The 13697-nt window shown below is 42.4% G+C and overlaps 1 long non-coding RNA gene across 1 annotated transcript in view; it reads right to left on the reverse strand.

Moving 5' to 3' along the window:
- Window positions 1–4121, reverse strand: part of LOC138267350 (uncharacterized) — a 157321-nt gene extending 153200 nt beyond the window's left edge. Inside the window, exon 1 of the long non-coding RNA XR_011199780.1 lies at window positions 4044–4121. This is a non-coding gene — a long non-coding RNA (uncharacterized lncRNA). The remainder of the gene's footprint in view (window positions 1–4043) is intronic.
- Window positions 4122–13697: the final 9576 nt, after the last annotated feature.

Consider the following 13697-nt stretch of genomic DNA (forward strand, 5'->3'; position numbering starts at 1 on the left):
TTTTGTGGCATAGGGGGGCCTGATTTGTGCCCCCCTACATGCCACTATGCCCAATGACCATGCCCAGGGGACAGAAGTCCCCTGGGCATGGCCATTGGGCAAGGGGGCATGACTCCTGTCTTTGCTAAGACAGGAGTCATTTCTATGGGGGTTGGGAGTGAAAAAAAATGGCGCAAATTGGGTTGAGGCGAAAAAATTGCCTCAACCTGACTTGCCCCATTTCTTGATGCCCAAGCCCCATATCCCCCTACGCCGGCGCTGCCTGGTGTACGTTGTTTTTTTCCACGCACACCAGGCAGCGCCGGCGGCTAACGCCGGCTAACGTCATTGATTAAATACGGCGCCCGCATGGCGCTTCAGAATGGCGTTAGCCGGCGCTAATTTTTTTGATGCAAAACTGCGTTAGCGCAGTTTTGCGTCAAAAAGTATAAATATGGCCCAGTGTATATGCATACTGTGCTCCTTAGCCGAAAACTACAGCACAGAAGAGATATTGCATGACTCGTTCACAGAACTGGTGGGCTGTGGGCAGGAGGGAGGCTTTACAACATTTTATATGCATTACCCTAACGTGATTCTTCTTTGAGGGGCATATGGTGCTGTGTTTACCAAATTTGCTGATTTGGGGTTTATTTCATGATTACTTTTAAGATGGAATCCAAGTCCGTAGGGACAACCTTATGAAAAATACAGATATTCTTGAAGGTAAAATATGTAAAAGTTAACTTTCTACAGAAGCTTTTTTTTAAAACGAGGCCACTTGTTGGGATTCTTAGAAATATGTGTGGAAATGTAAGTAGCATGGCCAAGGGTATGGACTGCTTCCTTTAAGAACCATACCTTACTATGTTGGGTGGCATAACTAATTGTCATAACAAACACAGAAAAAAGAGAAGCCTTACTGACACACTTCCAGGCACAAGTGGCCTTTCAGGATCGAATGGCGGACCCGTGGACGCTGCATTGATAAAAACAAATGAGCCATGTTTTTCACATTCCAGCCAAGGGAACGTAATTTTTAGTAACCATTCTGTACAATACCACCAACCTGCTTCATGGTCTCAACGTCGGTGCAGAGGGTAAAGGGGTAGCAGCTTCGACTTTAGAAACATCATCCTTTATGGCTTTCGGTACCAGAGGATAAAACAGAGTGTACATGCCCTGAATATTACACAGCTGATGTCATCTCACAGCTGTCTTTATTTGCCTGGGATACCGTGGGACCGGAAGGAACTCAGTAGGCACTTCCGGCTCTCTCCTTATAGGTACATGGGGCTCTCATATTACCGTGTCTCGCATGGAGAACTCTTCTACTAGAGTTTCGTTGTCACCTCGCCCTGATTCCTGCTTTACAATATGAGATGTGCACACTTGTGGTGCTTTATGTGGAGGTCAGCTCAGTGTGCAAGCATTATGCAGATACATATCAGTTTTGACTTGGTTCTTTCTCTTACCTTCACAGAAATTAATTGATATTATGTAAATGAACAAGTAAAATAACAACGTGATATAAAAGAATATTTGATAGCTGGATGTATGATGTTGCAAGAACCACGCTTTGCTGTGGAGATTCAAAATTCTTGTTTGCGGTCTCATTTTGCCTTTACTCGTTTTTTGGACCACAATGAAAAAGGTGTTGGGTGGATGGACATGACTGCATGAAATCTACCTCCTACTTTGCACTGTCTTTATTACTACAGTACTAAAATTCTTATTTAAACGTAAATCAGACTCCTACATTTAATAGAATCCTCAACATCTGGGCATGAAAGTACCAGAACCTTAGAGTAGCAGTCAGTACCAGTCTGACATTACTGAGAGAACTAACACTATCACCACTGTCAACACAACCACCATCACCAGTACCACCATTACTACTGTTAGCTTTACCACCCTACCACATAACGATTACCATCACCACAACTGTCACCAATTGTACACTCCTCTCCACTATTACAATCACAACTATTATCTTCCTACGTTTGAAGACATCATGTGTCACAGTCTTGTATGTAAGCAGGTAGAGTGATGTGTGCAAGAGCATCCATGCCAACCACCCTCTCCTCCCCCCAATTCAGCTAGGAGCCTACCGATTTCAAGGCTGATCTCCTGCCTCCTAATTCCGGCATGCAACAACCCAACACCTCTGCCGACAGAGACTGGTATTGCACTGCCAGTGACCTACTCCTGTAGGCCAGTGAACAACATTTTTGTCACACTCTTTCTGCCTGCTATAGCGCTTTCTTTGTGCTCCTTGGAGGTAATGAAAAAAATTTATGTTGCATTTCTGATATCCTGATCCTGCAGCAGAACACTTGCAAGCTCCATACATGACAATAGATCTGATTGACACTTCAACAGACGTCAACGGGACAAATACATTCTCCAGTTTTTTTAAAACATTCTCCCACTTTCCTCTTCTAAAATAATGGCATGTATGCAACAGATATGGGATATGGTCTACCAAGTTATACAAAAAGACCATGCTATTTCCTTTGCCAATGCTTGTTTCACTGGTCGCTTGATTCTCAGGTCATTTTGCAGTTATAGCTCAGAGTAAATTTTATTTTTGCACTGATTTGTCTATGTAAATGTTATCTTTGCACTGATTGGGCAAAGTAAGGCCCATATTTAACAGAAAATGACGGAGCGCGACGCTGTGCCAAAATTGGCAGCGCCTACTCTGTCATTTTCACAATGCAGGGATGCGCCTTATTTAATTGAATAAGGCGCACCCCTGTGTTGTCCCCGCACTGGTGCTATATTGAGCTGCCTGGCGCCAAAGCAGGCATCCTCGCACCATCGTGCAAGGATGTCTGCGTTGAGGGGTTTGATTGTTTATGTGTGGGAAGGTGTCCCTTCCTGCACATAAACAATCACTAATGGTGAATGCAGCACACACAAAAGTACCAGAGCGTCATTTTGAAATGATTGTTTATGTGCAGGAAGGGACACCTTCCCGCACATAAACAATTATATCTTGCATTTTGCTCTTTCTATGCGTACTGCATAATGCAGCACACATAGAAAAAACAAAAAACGAGGCGTAATAAAAGTATTCCTCCTCGTTGCGCCTTTCTAACACCACCCATGAGGAGGCATTCGATTTTGGCGCTTCCTCAGGTTTACGAAAACTCATAAATCTGAGTCAGTGTCAAAATGCAATGGGCACTGCTGTGGCACACCCACAGCAACACCCATTGCACACATCTTCCACGCAATGGGCTGCGTGTGAAGGGGCGGTATTTGCAAAGTGGCGTTGAGCCACAAAAAGTGGCTTAACCCCACCTTGTAAATATGGCGCAGGGCACTGCGCCACCGGCGCGTCATGAAAAGGGACGCTACGGTGGCGATAGGGGCTAATAAATATGCCCCTAAATGTCTTTTTTGCAAAGCGCATTCAACAGTTGTAGAATTATGTAATCTCGACCCAGCGCGCCTTCGATGCTAAACAACTGAGTGAATATATCTTGTATAGCGAACGCAAGGTATGTTCCTATAGAAATATATGTTTTCAGTTAACCTTGAAAATTCTGGAGTACCTGGTCTTTTTTTTAACCTATTTATATGGTGATAACCTGAGCGGATCTTTCATCTGCCTCACGTTTCGTATTTCCGTGTGGATTCTGTGTGTAACGGTTGCTTTGCTGTGGTCACATTTTGCATCCTTTTACAACTGCTCTAAAAATAGATTTGAAAACACTCCAGACCAACGCGGGAATGCACACGAAAGCGTTGCTAAGAGGCAGCCATGTGAACTGAACCTTGCTGTTTTTGCAGCGTCTGCAATCTGGCTTTAAAGAGGAAGACGGCTCATAACTGATATGCTTCATGGTATAAATCATATACACGGCGCTTTCATCTACCTCATCACCATGCTCCGACTTTCAGAAACACTTCGATATCCGAAACCGGAAGTGTTTAATAGTTCTTTTCTTGCAGTGTGCTTCAAAATCAACGGTTTCCCACGAGAACACTTTAGCCCATATGAAAATGCACGGTGCCTTACTAATTGAAAGTCCTTTTTAAAGTCGAGTACTTACAAAGCGAGAAGAAATGCGCAGTTTATGTGGTGTACACCGTCGTCCTAATTGTCCTGGCTCCAAAAGTCCACGAAAAATGAAAAAGAAACAGGAAGAAGTAAGGCACGCTATAAAATCCCTTCCGAATAGCAACAGACTGCTGGCCCGGAAGATATCTGTATTTCTTTTTTCCAAAATCTATGCTGAATTTCTGGTTCCTTCGTTGACTAAATTGCTTGCTACTTTTCTAGACACGTGCAGGGTTATGACGATGGAGTCCGCACCCTTAAACTCATATTAAAACCCACATAGATCCATCTAGCTGTGGGTCATACAGGCCTCTCTGTTAAATAGCGGTGTCAATATTTTCAGTTGAATACTCACAAGCAGGACTGGGGAATCAGACCATTCACAGCATCACCCTACCAGCCTGCTTTACACGCACTCTGAACTTATTTGATAAGTCTTCCTGAGACTATCAGCAACTAGTCCTCTCGCTAAATGAGAGGCAGCTTTTGACAGAGTAGACTGGCCTTTTATTCTGGGAGACTCCGGCCAAAGCTGGGTTGAGATGCAAAATCCGAACCCTGACATTAATAAACTCTGAGGCACATTCCACTCATGTTTTGCTAAAATCTAGACTGTCTGACCCTATTCTTTGACAAGAGGTGTGAGACAGGGCTGCCTATTGTCTCCGTCCATTTTGATATTGAATAGAGGCACTTTTGATTCAAAAAGTAAACTCTGCCCCGAGATGACAGTTACATGAGTAGCAAGGAAACAGATCAAGGATGCCGTCTTTTCAGACAATGCACTGTGCTCTTTAACAACTCCACTGTCTCCTCAAACTTTATGTCTGAGGTGTTTCAAAAGGTTTCAGGTTTTTGAGTCAACTATGATACCCCTGTGGCCATGGATGCCTGGGACAGGACGTGGACAGAAGCGAGTTTTCCGTTAGACAACGTGGTTTTAGATGGTCTCTTATGGAGTGCGTTAATTGGATGTAGTCCTACCACCACGAGTTTGTCAAACATGCATAGTTAATGCCCCTTCTTTCCTAGACACTCTTTAAAAGGATTTGTACAGATGAGGGTGGCTAGAGATCTTGTGGCTTGGCCAGGTTAAAAGTGTTAATTGAACCTTCCTCCCAAGGCTGGAAGAACACCACCCTGTGTGTGTGTATATATATATATATATATATATATATATATATAAAATATCATGGTGTTGCATTGATAGGGAGGCCTATAGGGTCCCTTAAACTAATCTGGGCTGAATACCACCACATACACATAAACCTCAGGACTGATTGTTGACCTTTACTGAGATTACTCTATATTAGTGGTGTGCTCTCATCATGTAACGACATACCCATCCCCCCTCAGTCCTATTGTGGGAAGCACAGACTTTCCACTAGGGATGTCTTATAACAAATAATTACTCGACCTGACCAGGCAGTGGTCCCAGGCTTGCTGTATGAAGGAGGAATGCGTAAAACTAGAGATGAATGTACTAATAAATTCCTTTTGAGACCATGAGATCACTACTGAATTTCCCAACGGTTGTACTGGGCACGGAATCCTATAAAGACAGCAGGCAGAAGTAGAGAGTTAAGTAAATTGGAGGGTATGTTCCTGGTGGGAGAGAAGGCATGTTCGATAATATGGCACTTTCGGCCACTGGAACGATCCCAATCTATGCAGACATCGTTGTGTGTCCAGAAATGGAATGCTGATATGAACTTACATATTCCAAAGGGTTCTTGAACTCTTATCTGGAGAAGAGCGGCTAAATCCTCAATCTGTGAAAAATATAAAGAAACCACATACAAATTATGCTTAGATGGTACTTCATGTCAATGCGTCTGAAGGCAATGTTTAGAGGTTCCATTGGTTGCTGGTCTCAATGCGAAGGGACAAGACTGGTACCCATGTTTATATGTGATAGATTTGTGAGTATGTATAGGGCTTCTGGAGTGAGTGGTCTAGGAAATCAAAACATTACTCTGGCTGGCTTGCTACTAGACCTTCTAACAATTTTGTTGGGAGATGTACATGGAAAAGGATGTTACCCATTATTGACGCCCAAAGGTAAACTGATGTCCCAGTTGTTGTTAGCAGCTAAATTAACTGTGGCTCATAGGTGGAAGGCTCCTGATCCCCCATATTGGATTTTTGGTGGCAAAAACATGGAACCTCTCTGCTATGGAAAAGTTAACGGCAATTTTGACAAATGGAGACACCCATTTTGTGAGAATATGGACTCCCTTCCTCACATACCAGAAGAAACAAACCCCTCAGTCACTTCGTCTCACCCCGAGCCGTTGTTGTCCATGTTAGAGCCGAGGAAGCGATGTCATCCCCTACTGAATTTACAGTGGTGGAGATGGTTGAGACAGATGTTTGGTGGTCAAGAAGATTGTATAATTGTTTCACGATGGATGTTTTGATGAGGTTTTTCCAATGCTAACTATTGCCAGGCATTGATAAGTGCATCATGGGCCTTCTTACCAAACGGTAACTGCCAAAGTGTAAATGCTGACCGTGACTGGTGTCACTTTAAAATGCATAAATTAGGTGCTTAAAATACACTACAGCAGTTGACATGCATTATCAGTAGAAGCTTTTTAACACAATTATCAAAACCCAGAAAAAGAATAAATCTCCAGAGTTGGTACGAATCATATTTCAGAGTTTGTCATATTTTATGCAAAACGCATTTAGAAAACGATCTATCAGTAGCACAGGGGAAACATTCTAGAATTTCTTAATGTTACCAAGACTCGTTATTTGCTAGCCTCAGTAGGAAAGAAGTAACTGTATTTAGCTAATATGGTAATTTTCCAGGCTAGCCAGTAAATTATGCTAGAGAAGGGGTTTGTCTTAAATTAGTTCAAACGCCAAGGGCAAAGCCAGTATCACAGAAAACAAATGCTTACTTTGTAGCGTTAGTAGGTGACACCTGCTTATGGGAAACGTAACACAGACAGGTCACATTACACCAGGGACTGGGAAACCAAAAGCAGCCGTGGAAAAAATGTCCACGCCGGCCCCAATCATTTCCCTTTCTTCCGCAATCTCTCTCTTCCCTTCCATTCTTTCTCCTTCTCGCCTCTGTTCTTTATCACTGATCGCATTCTCTCTAAGTTGTCCATCCCGCCCTTTCTTGAAACAGCCCCAGTGCCTACTACAGATAACCTTGGGAAGCAGAGGAAAGTGACGGAGTCACTGGGAACGGCCCGGGGCTTTCTAAACCGGGCACTAAGGGCTCCAGCCAGCCGGGGAAATACCCGGTGAAATGAAAGGCCTGACCGGCCCGCCATGAGTTTAGGAACATCCACAAGGGATAACTGGAAAATGCACACAGCAGCAAGTTTTACTTATGGACATATTCTTTCTGGAGAGCATCCTTATCAGCAGATCATGAATGGGGCCCTTAGATAGTCGATACTAACTAAAGTGGGTCTTTCACCAGAGTGAATACTAATGAAAAATGCAGTTTCAAAATGAGACCACGGCAGCTGGCGTTTGCCCTCGGCGAGCGCTCTGCACGGGGAGCATTGTATGGAAAAAAAATCAGCTCCATCCGTAGAAGACCTCTCTAGGACAGCGTCAGACTTCAGTGCACAAGATGGGGCAGCGCGTCTGCCAAGTGAAGCTGTGCTACAAATTTTATGTTTTTTTTTCGCAACCTTAACGGCTATATTTTAACATGCTGCGTCTATTTGGAAGACGTCACTGATTTAATAAGATGTGTAAAAAGGCAGTCTCTCGATCTTGCAATCCATGTATGTTTTAGAAATTATTTTTTAAACACCGCCAGTGATCCATTTAGATCTGGAGAGATGCAGGTTTATAAAATATCCCTTTCCCGTGTTTGTTCTGTTTTCAGTTGACCTTGGGACCCACCTCGCTTATATTTTTAGACTATGGGCCTGATTACAACTTTGGAGGACGGTGTTAATCCGTCCCAAATGTGACTGATATACCACCTACCGTATTACAAGTCCATTATATCCTATGGAACTCGTAATAGGGTGGGCAGGATATCCGTCACATTTGGGACGGATTAACACCGTCCTCCAAAGTTGTAATCAGGCCCTATATATTTTAATTTTTAAAATTTGGCACTTAATAAATGGAGATAACCTTTTATTCATTCCTCATCATGTCCATCATCTCAGTGCCCTGGGACCCTATCGGTGATTAGCTGTGTTTTAAAAACTACTGATTGATTGATGTTTTAAAATATCTGCAGGTCCAAGTCCTTTTGTTCATGTCCACAGTTGCGGTAGGGGTTTTACACTCAGAATAACGTGGCCATTAGTTGTTGAGCTGTAACAACTGCCAATGGCAGTGCTTACTTTGTAAAACAATTAACTAAATGTCAGCATGCAAAACACCAAGGCTGCATAGTCTTGAATCCACCTCATGCCTCTTTAATCCTCTACCAGACAATCCCTGTCCATTTACCTCACTATTTCTCCATATATAACAGTTTCTCCTTTGTTTGTTTTTCCCTCTCTTGCTCTCAGTAAATGTTTCTTGAGGAAAAAATGAGTTCCGGTCTCCAAAAATGCGTGCTGGGGGTCACCACCGGCGGCCACTGGCTCCAATAATCACTGCCTACGGGATAATGATATGTGGTCTGTATGTGATAGAGGCAGACATAAAATAGTAAGGTAATCTCTTGGGGCAGATAAGATGAGGGGAGCCAAGCATGCTGGGTTTGATAATGTGAGCAGAGCACTGGTGGCTTGTTAAAATGTGCAGTGTTGTGAAAAACTGCAGGTACTGGACTGTGCCTTGAGGTCTTCCTGGTACAGGAGAATAAGACATGGTGCTAGTGCTTAGTGTTACCTGCATCTAGTACTGTAAATGGTACCGAAGAGAACCAGTCTGGTTTGGTTCCTTTTTCAAGTTTCCCTCGGTTCTCTGCTTTTGTAAAAAGGTGGGCTGGCAAGAGTAACCACAATATGGGCACAGTGAGCGTGAAATTTTGGCACCTGGCTGTCAGTAACTGTTCTGAAGCAGCAATTGAGGACAGACAAAGGACACGCCTGACCTAGAAACTTCCTCACCTCCAACAACATAAATTGCAGTTTCACCCTTCACCTCTACGAGATAGCAAGGGTCAGGAGGAATTAACCAGCGGCCCCTTGCTAATGTTTATGGAAGGAACCCCGTCTGCATCCTCCTCACTACATTGTCTGGGCCTTCAGCCACCGGAATGCAGACAATACACTTCCACTGTCTGGGAAAGCTATCCCTTCTCCATCCTGGGCCATGTAATAACCAGAGACATCTAAAATGGATCCCACTTCGCCTTCATAAGTAATACAGTGAGTCTAACATTGTGCGCGCATCTTTGCTTGATCATGAAGTTACTGCTACCTTTGAGCATAGCCTAAACCTCTTCCAAATTTCCCCATGCATGCATCCACCAATACCTTATGCTTCCAGCCCTTCAGCTGAGCAGCTGTTTTTGCTAAAGTAGTGCTCCACCTGTAGCCTTTCACAGGATAGACTGTTCACCTGATTCTATTGCTTATCAAAGGAGCATAAATTAGCACTATTCATACCCAAATAATATTTGGTTTTATAGTTTTGAGTTTTTGCATTGCATGCAATATCAAAAAGCCTCTTCTGTTTTCCCATCAAATTGACCTTGACTTAAAACTTCCAATCATTGCATGTCCTTTTTTTTCAAATTACTCTCTCCTTAATTTCCAGTCTCTGCTTGTCTACTCTCTCTTAGCACAGCCTACTCTGTCACATGCATGTCAGCTTTTATCACTATTATTGTATATCTACAATTTGCCCGAACAGTTCTATAGAGGTCCAAAAACACCCTCAGTGCTTAGTGAAGCTGCTTATTGGTAGCTTTCATGAAGTTTGAAATGTTTTGGTTTATTACAGAAAGTTCAGGAAGTGTTTTCTGTGCTTACTGTATTGCCAACTTCATTTTCGTGCGTTTACAGCTCCAGTAATACTATTTTTCTGCTGAAACTGACAAGTATTATTCTGCAGATGTCAGATGCGCATCAGCTTTTCCTTACAGAATTGCCAGAGTGAACAGTGATTTTTATTGAGATCAGGTGTGTATGAACGTTAATTTCCTAAACTGGTAGAAATGTTTTCACTAACTTTACATTTTCGCAAATTAGTAATGTTTGCTACATTAACCAAATGATTACTACGGTACAACACAATTTATAAACCTTTATTGTGGCTAATTACAGTGCCATTTTAAATACTATTTTTTCCCCAGAAGTCAAAGGAGATGAACTGATAGTTGAGGCCTGTGGGACTGCACCAGGACCAATTAAAAAAAAAACTTTTTTAGCTTATTTCCTGTGTTGCTGCTGGAGAGGGATGCACTGCTGGCTCATGCCAGAACCGTCTGGAAAGAAAAGACCATATCAAGGTATGCTGAATTATTAGTGATCTAGACTACATTTTGTGGTACCTTTCTAAGAACAAGGGTGTTTCACAAGATAAGAATGACATATCTTCTAATGAACTGTTTTCAATGGCAATAAACATATATGTGAAATACCAGTTGCTGCAGAAGACCATCTTTTCAGTTGGAAGTCCCAAAGCAAACACTTTGAAAACCTTTTCAAGTTTCAAACGTTTTACTTAGACCTATAGACTGTAACAAAAAGCACTTCTTATTTTTGACACTTTCCAACCAAATACGAATGTGCTGGTAAGTGTGAACCATTTGAAATTTCTCAGCTCAAGTAGAATTTCTACTAAGGTAGATTTATGGCAATTCCTGTTAGCGATCACTAGTAGATCTATAACAAGGCAGAGCCATGCTATTCTAAACAAAGAAACCACTTCCTGTGTCGATCACCAAGTAAAGAAAAATACATTTTCTATGAGTTACATTTTGCGTAATCTTGATAGATCAGACGTTACTTAAACATTTTTGCTTGAACAACAGGCCCAAATCAAGGGGTTTTGTGAATTAGGGTGTTTTGTTTCTTACATGTCTAAAGAACACTACATTGTCAATACTCAAGAAGTATGATAATATTGCTATAGCAACAAAATACTAAGGGGCATATTTATACTCCGTTTGCGCCGAAATTGCGTCGTTTTTTTTGACGCAATTTCGACGCAAAACTAACTCCATATTTATACTTTGGCGTTAGACGCGTCTAGCGCCAAAGTCCATGGAGTTAGCGTCATTTTTTAGCGTGGACACCTACTTTGCGTTAATTATATGCAAGGTAGGCGTTCCCGTCTAAAAAATCGACTCCGAGGCATGTGCGTCGGATTTATACTCCCGGGCAAAAATCACGCCCGGGAGTGGGCGGGTCAAAAAAAATGACGTACGGCCGCTTTTGCGCCGTTTTTTAGCGCCTGCAAAAGGCAGGCGTTAAGGGACCTGTGGGCTCTGAAGGAGCCCAGAGGTGCCCCCCCATGCCCCCAGGGACACCCCCTGTCACCCATGCCCACCCCAGGAGGACACCCAAGGCTGGAGGGACCCATCCCAGGGACATTAAGGTAAGTTCAGGTAAGTGTTTAAAAAAAAAAAAAAATTGTGGCATAGGGGGGACTGATTTGTGCCCCCCTACATGCCACTATGCCCAATGACCATGCCCAGGGGACAGAAGTCCCCTGGGCATGGCCATTGGGCAAGGGGGCATGACTCCTGTCTTTGCTAAGACAGGAGTCATTTCTATGGGGGTTGGGAGTGAAAAAAAATGGCGCAAATCGGGTTGAGGCGAAAAAATTGCCTCAACCTGACTTGCCCCATTTCTTGACGCCCAAGCTCCATATCCCCCTACGCCGGCGCTGCCTGGTGTACGTCGTTTTTTTTAACGCACACCAGACGGTGCCGGCGGCTAACGCCGGCTAACGTCATTCAATAAATACGGCGCCCGCATTGCGCTTCAGAATGGCGTTAGCTGGCGCTAATTTTTTTGACGCAAAACTGCGTTGGCGCAGTTTTGCGTCAAAAAGTATAAATATGGGCCTAAAAGGCCAATTATGAGTTGAGGTGTTATTTATCACCCCGATAAAAAATGATACCACAGGATACAATATGTATCGGGTACGATTAATAACCCCTATTATGAGTGTTAGGGAAACAAAGTTTCTGATCCTCCTCAGAGTGACACAAAGAAAACACAAACATCAGGCAAGGCTCTGGAACAGATGAAATGTTTGTAGAGGTACCAACGTTTATTGGCAGGCCAAGGCAGAAGGCAGACACACATCACAGTCTTATGCCCATGAAACAAGCTTCTTCTGCCCAAAGCCATTCTTGTCAGGCCTTCATATGTTAGAAAGTGCTGTCACAACAAAATCCTGCAAGGGGACGTAGTCCGAACATGGGCAGAAATATACAACATAGAAATGCTGCATATACACAAATTACAAGACCACAGAGTAAAATTATACATAATGCAGTGTGGGCAAAATCAAGAGAAAAGAAAACAGGTGGACTATTTGTGGTGGAAAAAGGAAGCTATGACCATGCTTGTGGGTTGGCCTGACGGGCTGAACTTAATGTGTGAGACAGAGCAAAACTCAACATGGCTTGGAGAGTATTTTTTGCACAGCTAGCATAGGTGTCAGAGAGGTCAGAGGGGAAGCCTTGGTGCACAGCTGAAACAGTAAAGTGATGGAGGTCAGCCACTCTGTGAAGTAGAGGGGAGAACGGAGCACATGAGCAATGGGAACAGGAATAGATAGCTTAGTGGGTTTCGATAATGTGGGAGAGAATTGGATCTATAATTTTCTTAACAATCCCCTCTTTTTGATATAAATATGATACAGCATTGTAAAAAATATCATACAATGAAATATATATATATATATATATATATATATATATATATATATATATATATATATATATATAATATTTCTTTACAATGCTGTATGATAGTAATATCAAAACAAGGGGACTGTTGTGAAAAAAAAAAAAAAAATATATATATATATATATATATATATATATATATATATATATATATATGGTAGAAGCATAGAACTAACAACATATCAATAAAGTACATATCTTTGGATGGCATGACACGATTAAACGATTTCACGGTTTGTAAGTGAAATACACATATTTTCACATAGATATACATGTATGAGATAATCGTTATTCAAACATAGACAAAATGATATGCTAGTACCCAATGTATTCATATGTTATAGATCTATAGCCATTAAATCAAACATTCCTTTGTGTGCTTTCTCTACATTTTGTTGTATTCTAAGATATCTGTGGGCTTGCTCCTGCTCTGTAGGAGATAGAACTTTAACTGCAGAAATCAAAAGGATGCTCTTACTACAGAATTGCTGTACCATGGAGCTACAACACCGAAGACACCACAAAAGTACCACTATTGCTATAATGATACAACATAGTGTTAGAACTAAGCTTCTCAACCATTCTGTCGGTAGCCACGACCACAGCGAGGACCAATCATTAGTATCTGTAATTTTCTCTGCTCCACAAAATATTCAAACCAATTGCTTAGTTTGGGTTACATCCCTTGCTATGTTTCGACGACTCCATGGACCCCGAACTCCAAATACTACCTGCCCTTGTCTATCTGCTCCTTTACGACCAACAGCGAAGTAGGCGCAGAAGATACCGGTGAGTACTGCACCTACGACACAGGGGAGGGGTGAGGCAAAAGTT

This window comes from Pleurodeles waltl, chromosome 12, assembly GCF_031143425.1.
Source record: "Pleurodeles waltl isolate 20211129_DDA chromosome 12, aPleWal1.hap1.20221129, whole genome shotgun sequence".
In the NCBI taxonomy this organism is placed as follows: Eukaryota; Metazoa; Chordata; class Amphibia; order Caudata; family Salamandridae; genus Pleurodeles; species Pleurodeles waltl.